At 32.9% G+C, this 7,676-nt stretch overlaps 1 protein-coding gene across 1 annotated transcript in view; it reads left to right on the top strand.

Moving 5' to 3' along the window:
* Nucleotides 1-834: 834 nt before the first annotated feature.
* Nucleotides 835-7,676, top strand: part of LOC112460656 (short neuropeptide F-like) — an 18,637-nt gene continuing 11,795 nt past the window's right edge. The window contains exon 1 of the mRNA XM_025025454.1: nt 835-938. The gene's annotated coding sequence lies outside the window, so the exon portion shown is untranslated. The remainder of the gene's footprint in view (nt 939-7,676) is intronic.

Below are 7,676 nucleotides of genomic sequence, written 5' to 3'. Positions count from 1 at the left end.
GAATTTTCACGGAACGTAAAAGCGACGCCTTTAACCTTTTATTACTTCTAGAAAAATTATTTCTAGATAAAATTATATGTAAAAAGCAAACGTAACTTTTTGAATATAATTACGCTCTCTATGAACGTCATACAAGAAAAGAATATTAATGCATAGAATATTTCTCTCAGAAATCGGCGGGAAATTCTACGAACCGTAGAATATTTTATATATCTCAATTACGGAAACACACAAAGTTATTTGCACCAGATATTTTTTAAAGAATGGCAAATACATCACATTTTAAAAATACATTATTGCGTCGTGTTCTACGATCGAGTAAACGAAACGTGACCTTTAAAAAATCGATAGGTCTCTCTCTGATCGTAAAAATTTCTGAACCTTCTCTCTATCTCATTCTTCAACTTTTTCACATATACATCTCCCCAGACATCTTAAATATCGATATTAACAAGCTGATGGTGAAGCTATCCCGCCGAGCGTCATCGAGATCAAGTTATACGTCACCCCGTTCGCGACTCGCCGTCGAGAAACAATTTCTTAATGAAAACGTTTCCGGAAAAGAGAATTCGCGCGCGAGAGACCGCGTGAGAGAAAGAGAGAGAGTAAGTCCTTCCACCTCCTTTGTCACCTCGCGCGATGGGGGTGAGCGAAGTTGGAGGGATGAACGAGGCAGGGCAAGAAGAGGACGCTTGCGCCCCGTGACCGCGTGGCCGCTTTCGAGCGGCCACCTGTGCGCCCACCCTCTCTCTTTCTCTTTCTCTCATTCTATCACCGTCTCTCTTTCATCCCCCCGTCGAAAGCACGGCGGCTTCCCATATATATAAAGGGTCCTTCGGTATCGCCACACTTCGCATCATTACCGCCGTAACGTGCGAGCCACTCAATCCCCGCTCGTCTCTCGTCATCTGAGACTAACGCTCAAGAATTCGAACCCGGTGAGTTCGACGATTTGTTTTTTTGTACACTATGCACGTTTGTGTCGCCCTTATCCTCCTCTTCGTTTCCTTCTTTGTTCTGATAGATATTCGCGCGTTCGGCAATTTTCAAGTCCGTGTCCTACGTGAAAGATGCGTTTCTCTGCAATTTGTTTCGAAAATAGTATGAAATTGTGTTGTAATTAACTGGATTTTCATTTTTTGATTTATTATTGAAATAACATATATTTTGCGTTTTAATTGTGGAAGAAAAGTCCAAAAGTATTTTATTTTAGTGTTTCTGATTTTGTAAAGTGCGGTATTACGAATCTTTTATCAGAATTTTTTACTACAGTATAAGATTTCCTTATATCTGTAATAACAGTAATAGTCGTCACATTTGTTAATAATATTCCTTGTATAATCATTGAGCATTAAAAATAATTGTTATGAATAATGAGCTCGAGTCTATCGATGCTTTTTCATGTCACTTTTCATATTATCTTTCAAAATTCCATTGTAATAAATGACAGATCATCTTTTGTCATTTCTCATAATATTTGTGATTTTAATTATGACAAAATTTTACCATAACTAACATTTATAATTTCTTAAAAGCCACATGAACAATTTACAATTTGCATCAGAATACATTTCGGAATAGAATTCTATTTACTTATATATAATTTTATCATGTATTTTTATATATGTGTGTATTTTAATACACATTGTTATGTAGTTTAATCTATATTTTGATATATTTTATATACGTTGTATTCTGATTTTTCATATGTTTTTTAATTACGCGGCACATAAAATCTCAAACAGAATTTTATTCTGACACGAATTACAGATTTTAAAGTAGGCTTAAAAATTCTTCTTGTTTTTTACATTCTGATTATAGCTTTTTTAAATCTTATAAATCCCTTAAGAACATTCTGATAAACCAGATTTGACTAAAAAATTTTAATACAATTGATTAATTTGTAATACATTTTCTCTTTTCGCGTTTCATTGTTTTTTATTATTTTCTTATTTGTCTTTGTTTTAATTGTATTTACAAATTATTTGACCTTATAAAAAATGGTATCGATTAATGCATTCCATTTAGTATTAAAATCAGATGTCTGTATTAATTAAAATGATAACAACGCAACCAATTACAAATAGTTGAAAACAAACTAGTTTTTCGCAGTTTAATTAATCTTTATTTTCGAGTTATATTTCTCGATGAGAAATATGTCAGGTATAAAAAACACGATCTATCATATTTATTAATTAGTATGAATGCATTTCACATACGTTTTAATCCCATTAAACAAGTTGAAGAATTACGACGTACGTCGCAAAAATAACTATTGAGAGAAACTGTGCATCGCATTCTGTATATCGAATCGTATCATTTTTCTACATGATTAGATGACATATAATCATTCAAGATCGATAAGCAATTTAAATTTAAATTTTCTAGTGTAATTTAATTTTGCACATTTTAAATAATTATGTTATTATATAAATATTTAGGTATATTTATACGTTAATTATAATATATATTCATATATTGAAAGATATGAGTTAGTTTGAAAAAGTTTATTTTACAATTATAAAATTATTATTACTCACTCATGTAATATAAACAATACAGATATTTATTTTACTCTTAAAACATGCGAAAAATTTTGTAGATAATATATGACATCTTGAAGAGACAAAAAATTTAAAAACCTATGAGCATGGTAAAGAATATTAATAAAAAGATATTAGTGAAACATTACGTGAGAATTAGATTTTTGTTCAGATACCGTAACTCTTTTCTTATTTTTTTTTTGTAAAACTATAGCAACTGGAAAAAATTTAGATGCGTAACTATATAACGTGTACACATTCAATCAATGGAAATTTAAACAAAAGGCGTTTTTGTATTTCTCTCATAAAAATTGAGTATGCTGTCTTTATGATTATGATGTACGTAATCCATTGAAAATATCTGGCGGCGTGGTCATTACTATTTTTTTTTATCGCGATGTAATGGGTGATAAATTACTAACGTAGGTCAAAGATATAAAACAGAGGACAAAGAAAGATTGATATTTTGTAGCTGGATTATACGGGCTTACATAACCGGTATATTTACGAATTCTGGAACAGTTTGATTAAAAACCTGTAATTGTTTTCAGCTTATATATTTGTACATTATACATGTTACATATTTAATATGACATACATTATTATTGCTGATTTGTGTTTTGCGCTTAAAGTTTCACGTCATATGCACATCACCGTTGTGTATGACAATAACGGTAATTGTTTATTCAACGTGATTTGTTTGCGCTTCAAATAGAAAGACTTACCCGCATTTTCTCGGACATTATATGCAGAAATAAAATCGAGTAAAAGCAATTAATTATATAGAGTTCAATCAAATTAGGTATTTAAACTTTCTATATATACCTACCCCAATCACATATAACTCATAACATAAATTTTCGAAAAATTATAAAAACTTAAATATTTCAGATATTTTTAAATTACAAAGTTTTTTCTTTTAATTTTGCTATCTACATTAATGTTGCTCTTACCATTTTTACAAATTATGACGATTTTCTGTATATATTTTCATTTTTTATGTATTATTTTTTTATGCTTTATATATTAAAGCAAATGCTTTCTTCATATAATTATTCGAAATGTTAATTTCAGCGTACGCCTTATTACATTCTGTCGTATGATTATGTAGATTATAAGTTTTACCGCAGAAGATTTAACGTGTGTGTGTGCTAGCACGTGAACTGAACTTGGACATATACGATTTATACGATTTATTCGTAAATTAACAAGTTGCATATTTTTAAATCCGCTTTTCCCAGAAGCTTTCTAGCAGTGCGCGTCCACATTTTGTCAAACTTCTCGAGTGGAAATGCGTGGGTGTAATACATCCACTGCATTAAATACCAGTGCCATTGTGCGACTAAAATTCATTTAATTTAAACGTTACCCCCCGTTCATTGTACGTTTCACACGTGTACGTGATGTAATCAAAGTCATCTGGGATTACAGAACAATAAGTAATTGTGGAGAAAATAAAATCGGGATTCGCACGGAGGTAACTTATCGCGCAAATGAAAATTTCCTCAAGACACCTTGAAGAGCAGCTTTTAAAACGTACTTACACGAAAGAAGCGGTATCCAAAATCGATACTCGGTTACAATGTCCCATCATTCACCATCATTGCGCAACGAACTGTGCTTTTCGCCACTGCTCGTTTATTAAAACGTCTCGCTAATAACTAATTAGCGCAAAAGATAATTATGGATAATGTTACGTGGAGGCTGGACGTCGACGGAGTTGTAATAAGCGAATTCCTTTCTCTCGTAGTAACTCTAGTTGCTTAATTATTGATATTCACTGATTACACAACAAATTCAGTTATTTTTCTTGAGCGCTGGCAGATAAATACGTTACAAGTGACGCGGAGAGTATCCACGGGCAAAAATAGTCAGTGAACAAAAATATGATTTTGCCATCTTCTCAACGGTATGCGTAAATTATTTAGTGTTCTTTAAAAGCCTGTGCAGAACGTACCGAGTAAAAGGATGGGCAGTTATTACCCTGGAAAGCTCGACAAGTAAATTGCCGTTAACCAAGGCTGAGAAATGCGGGACATTCCTGATGGAATATTCCTCTACATTATTATTATCTGCCCCTGCCTCCTTACGGAGCTTTGGAATTTTCAGATTGTGATTTAATCTTTTTTTTTTCTCCACGGAAACGGAATGCTTTATTCGTTAACCGTAATAACAGAAGTTTCTGACGTTCCGACAATGTATTATCGTACGATTTGTTTTAGCTTACAATACTTGTATGCGTTCCTGCGAGGTTTTTAATAATAAAAGTATTTCAAAGATTTGAAATTATTATTCGAATTGTTCGCTCTCCGCACAAACTTGTCTTTTTGAAATACTTCAGCGAAATCTTGATTGGAGTCTTAATTACTAAGCGATTCAACGCTAACTCAGAAACTTCGAGGCAAATAGTTTGCTATTATAGAGATGATGAAGAAATTGTCTTTGAATTTATCGCTGTTTACATGCAGAAAGTCTACATGGAGGAGGTTTAGGAACCTTATGAAACAACCATGCAAAACTCATTGTACTATCTAGGAAACTGATGACAAGGACGAGCTTATGTATATCCGCATGCTTATATTAAATTTTGGACTATCTATGCGTCAGTTTACGTCAGTTTGCGTCAGGTTTTAGGAAAAATTGTATTTATACTTTTATATGTCGTATATTTTAATATAATAGATTTTTATATATTTGTGTTCTGATTCTTCGCGTTTTTTGTATTATGCGACACATGGAGATATAAATTGAATTCTATATCCTGAATTCTGAGAGTTATACAACGTCTAAAGTGAGCTTTATAAAGCAATTACGCATCGGCGTGTATTGCGTTTGTGTACGTTTAACATCGAACACGCGAAAACGATTAAACGAATTTACCTCGGTCAATGCGGTGTGAGTAATCAACGGATCATACGCTATAATTCGTTCGTAGAATCGAATTGGATTCTATCTTGGGTTCTATCGTACGCGGCAGCAATCAGGGACATGACATAAATAACGACTTGTACCGGATATCTCTCCGGTCACCGAATTTCAAACTTATCTATTCAATAGAGATACTTGATGTGAAACACTATATTTTATACAACGAATTAAATTTTGGAGAAAACATCTGTTATATTTGTTATATAGGTATATTTTTGTTTGTGTGTTTTAAATATTTATTTTTTTCTATTTAAAATATAATGCTGTCTGCATTTTTGAAAGTTGTACTTCTAAATATGTTTTTTATTTTATTATTCAATAGATATTTCAAATTTAATTAGATAAAATCACAAATAATTTTATTTGTCTAGAAAGAGAAAGAAAATTATATAAGATATATAATATAAATATACAGGGTGTACCAGAATTACCGTATCATCCGTTAATGGTAGATTGTTGAGATTATTTGGAGACAAAGATCCTAATGCCAAAATGTCGAGGCTACTACAATGTTTGAACGGGGAAGGTTTAAAGTTCACTCATGTGCTTGTCGAAATTTTACGAACTCAGGGACGTCGCATGTCAAAACGGCTCTTCCACACTTTACTTAACTCGATAGAGATATTTGAAATTATTATTCACTTTATTTCTTTGTACACTCTGTTCGCAAAACCGACGAATATCGGGATGACATATTGGCAGCCTTGACATTTTGGCATTACAATTTTTGTCTCCAAATGATTTCAAGAATCTGCTATTAACGAGTGATAAGTAAGTACACTCTGTATAATACATAGAATGTGTATAAAACGTATATTATGATATATATTTGTTATTTTTCTGCGATTCTCCTGCTTATGGACAGAGAAAGAATAATATTGTTTTGATGCTACGTGATTTATTTAGAATACAATCTGTATTCCTAATATTCAGAGAAATTCACGTGCAATTTCTCCTTTAGATGTGCTGTAATATCGTTCGTATGTTGATATTCTGAAAGTTTTTAACGAACTTCCAGCGACAAGGGGATGAAAGTTATATTCGCGTTAATGGAATTTTCATCCTTGGTAAATAAAGCATAATATGTTTACATGCGTTTCTGCCGCATTAATATTTAAAGGTGGAAATGGAAGAAGACAACGTCGTATCTTTTCACGGAAAAAAAACATCGAAGCTAGGGACTCGTTCGGTTTTGGAATAGGCATCGTTTATTATGCAAACACGGATATAAGCTATAATGGGTGTAATGTTTGAGTTTGATGGCCAAAGGTGCAGATTACGCGCCGGCACAGGTGTTATACATGAATGAAGCCTCTTGCCTTGTAGTCAACCTTTCGTTAATGGGGGGTGCTTTTAAATTAATATATCGTTCGGAAGAGAGATCGTGTTGCTTGCACGGATACCCTCATCGTGAGTCGGATGATAGATTGTGGTAGTACGCGAATTACGTGGAAATAATAATTCGATATGGAGATGTCACATTCACGCGACGCACTTGCGAAGCGTGTCATCCAATTTAATGTTGCGCCAAAAATTAACGTTATACATACACACTTAATTCTACACGTGATCCGCATTGCACGCGCGCGCGCGCGGATATGCGTCGCTTCACGATGCGAACGCGATCCGCTCTTCTAAATAGAATTAATTACAATTTAATGAATTATTCAGGAAGCGCGGTATCGATGTTGATAGTTTCCTTTTTCTTCCTGCTTCTTGTCTTGTCAGTTGAGCCGTTGCATGACATAAATAATAACGTAGCTGACTAGATACTGATGTAGAAATATAGCTCGTTAATATTGTGACCTCGACGATATCGATAACGTGACCCTTTGAGAATCGAGGGGTGCGCTTTGACTCACACTCCGGAATGAGCTAAAAGATTTTGTCGATAAAATGACATTGGACTGACGCGACGGTGAAAAATTTTCCTGAACTTTTGATCAAAAAATTATAAAGTAATGTGATGTCAGTTATAAACTTGACAAATTTTTCAATAAACGAAGTAAATTTTCCACTTTTACGAGTATTAAGTAATTTATTCAGGCAAGATTAAATATATTCTTTTTATTAAAAACGATCGTCATACGTAAGCGTATAAATTGCTTCGTCGTCTAATATTTAATTTTTTAAAAGTGTCAATTTAGTTAATAGATTACGTAACACGATACTTTTGAGTTATTTGTTAACCCCTATTACTTTATT

The sequence above is a fragment of the Temnothorax curvispinosus genome, unplaced genomic scaffold (assembly GCF_003070985.1).
Source record: "Temnothorax curvispinosus isolate PA1 unplaced genomic scaffold, ASM307098v1 QBEX01001170.1, whole genome shotgun sequence".
Taxonomy (NCBI): Eukaryota; Metazoa; Arthropoda; class Insecta; order Hymenoptera; family Formicidae; genus Temnothorax; species Temnothorax curvispinosus.
This window is presented reverse-complemented; position numbering and strand designations above follow the sequence as displayed.